General features: G+C 33.8%; 1 protein-coding gene across 11 annotated transcripts in view; it reads left to right on the top strand.

Moving 5' to 3' along the window:
* LOC122258855 (uncharacterized) overlaps positions 1-1,181 on the top strand; it is an 84,118-nt gene extending 82,937 nt beyond the window's left edge. For 2 of the 11 annotated variants that reach the window (XM_086552105.1, XM_086552104.1), the window contains exon 40: positions 1-337. This exon is cut by the window's left edge and continues 1,481 nt beyond it. The gene's annotated coding sequence lies outside the window, so the exon portion shown is untranslated. The other 9 variants (XM_086552103.1, XM_086552102.1, XM_086552110.1 and 6 more) reach the window with 7 other exon arrangements.
* Positions 1,182-2,500: the final 1,319 nt, after the last annotated feature.

Genomic DNA, 2,500 nt, shown 5'->3' with positions numbered 1-2,500 from the left:
TTGTCATTCGATTGTAAAGTGGATATCGTAGTTTGGATCTCAGTGTCAGGACTTGCTGGATAATGGTATGCAAGATCGTATGCATTTCTTTCTTTAAATCTATTTATATATCTCTTTATTTATTTATATATATCTCTCTATCTCTCTAGCTTTCTATCTCACTCTTTATCTCTCTCTCCCTCCTTCCTTCCCTCCCTCCCTCCCTCCCTCCCTCTCTCTCTCTCTCTCTCTCTCTCTCTCTCTCTCTCTCTCTCTCTCTCTCTCTCTCTCTCTCTCTCTCTCTCTCTCTCTCTCTCTCTCTTTCTCCCTCCCTCCATCCCTCTCTCTCTCTCTCTCTCCCTTTCTCCCTCCCTCCCTCCCTCGCTCCCTCCCTCTCCCTCCCTCCCTCCCTCTCCCTGCCTCCCTTCCTCTCTATCTCTCTCTCTTTATCTTCATTTCCTCACTATAAGCTTTCTCACCCACACCATATGCCACGGATGAGTCGATACAAATAATAACAAAATGAGTGATAATCAAGATAAAATTCATAATATCTATAATTTTTAATCTCGATCGATCGTGAATGAATTCCCAGATGCTCGTCGTTATTCTAAGTTTATTTTTAAGATTAATTTAGTATTTAAAGATCGAGAGAAATATTTATCTCTTGACACTTTTATTGAGATTGTAGCGGCCGTACGATGGATGGATTTAGATAAAGAACATTTTTATTGATATATATATTTTTTTTTCTTCTTCATCTGCTTTATATTATGTAGATATTAGATCACGTTTAATTCGCGTTGTTTCGTGAGGCTAACTATAAAGAAATGATAATTAAATGTGGGTAGGTCTAACGTGCCTTGCGAAATGCTGTGAATTTTTCTTCTAATTTTAGTTCATACTCAGTTCCTTTCGTCTCTTATTTTAAGGTTAAGTTTAAGTCATTGCTGAGATTCGTTTTAGTTTATTTTTCTTTTCTTTTCTTCTGTATGTTGCGGTTTTTTAGAATGGATGTAAAGCTTTATATTTTTTTGAGAGGTTTTGTGATAGTTTTTTGAGATGTTTGATATTCATTATTTTCTCTAGAATTTCGTCCATTGAAATAAAAATCTCGGACGTCTTGCATTAAGCAATTTTATCCTGATTTTAGAATAGTTTGTTAACATTATTATTTTCATGCTTTGTGCCTACACGGAGGTCATTATATATCTCTTATATGTATGTATATATATATATATATATATATATATATATATATATTATATATATTTATATATATATTAAAAATATGTATGTATATATACCTATGTATATATATATATACATATATATATATATATATATATATATGTATATATATATATATATATGTATATATATGTATATATATATATATATATATATATATATATATATATATATATATATATATATATATATATATTATCATTCACATATAAGACCAGCATGTGAAACGCATAGCTTAGGACTAAGTTGCGACAGTCTAGTCTCACGCACAGACATTCACGTTCGTCTCGAGATTAAAAAGACAAAAGCTGAAGCGATGCGCATTTTTTTTAAATAATGAAGAACTGACATTTTGAAGTGGTTAATGTGTGTGGATTTCTATGAGCCTTATTTATATATAAATACATATGCATGTCCTGACACAAATAGACAAAAGAAACATTAATCAAAGGAATCACAAGATAGAACCAACAATTCTTCCAGGACCAAAACTACAACAAAATACGATAAAAGATTCGGCCAATAAGAATGTTCCCGCCATTCCTTACGCGAACGCAGACGTAAGACGAACCGCTTACAAAAACGCAAGACCGTCTGCTGAGTCTCGCCACGGAGTCACTCGCTGTAAACCCTTAAGTGTGTAGCGTAAAACCCTTTCTCTTTGTCTTGCAGCCAAGTCGCACCCTGTCCGTGTAGAACTATTGTACTTTTGTATGTAAAGTCAATAAAATGACTTGTACTTATGTGTTGTTTTTGATTGTCCTTATGTATGGGAGAGAGAGAGGGAGAGAGAGAGAGAGAGAGAGAGAGAGAGAGAGAGGGAGAGAGAGAGAGAGAGAGCGTGAAAAAAGAGAGAGAGACTGCGAAAGAGAGAGAGACACGCACATGGAAAGAGAACAAAGATAGAGAGGAAAGAGGAGGGGGAGAGGAAAGAGGAATGGAGGGGAGAGAGCCAGAGAGAGATAAATAGTCGTAGTGAAAGAGAGAAAGCGAGATGCTTACAGATAGCCATATTGATAACCAAACAGACAGACAGACGAGTACACAGAAAAAAAAAAACTATGATTCATGTAAATAGACAGTGAGAGAGAGAGAGAGAGAGAGAGAGCGTGACAAGAAAATACTCACAGAGATGTATGTATAGGTATATATGTATATGAATGAATAAATATTTGTATATATATACATAGATATACATATATAAATTATTTAGATACATATGTTATATATATTGATTTACATATATGTATATTCATATATATATATATAT

The sequence above is a fragment of the Penaeus japonicus genome, unplaced genomic scaffold, assembly GCF_977035675.1.
Source record: "Penaeus japonicus unplaced genomic scaffold, GWHDUDI00000001_assembly GWHDUDI00000026, whole genome shotgun sequence".
NCBI lineage: Eukaryota > Metazoa > Arthropoda > Malacostraca > Decapoda > Penaeidae > Penaeus > Penaeus japonicus.
Note: the sequence above shows the minus strand (reverse complement) of the source record. Positions and strands in the feature narration are given on the sequence as shown.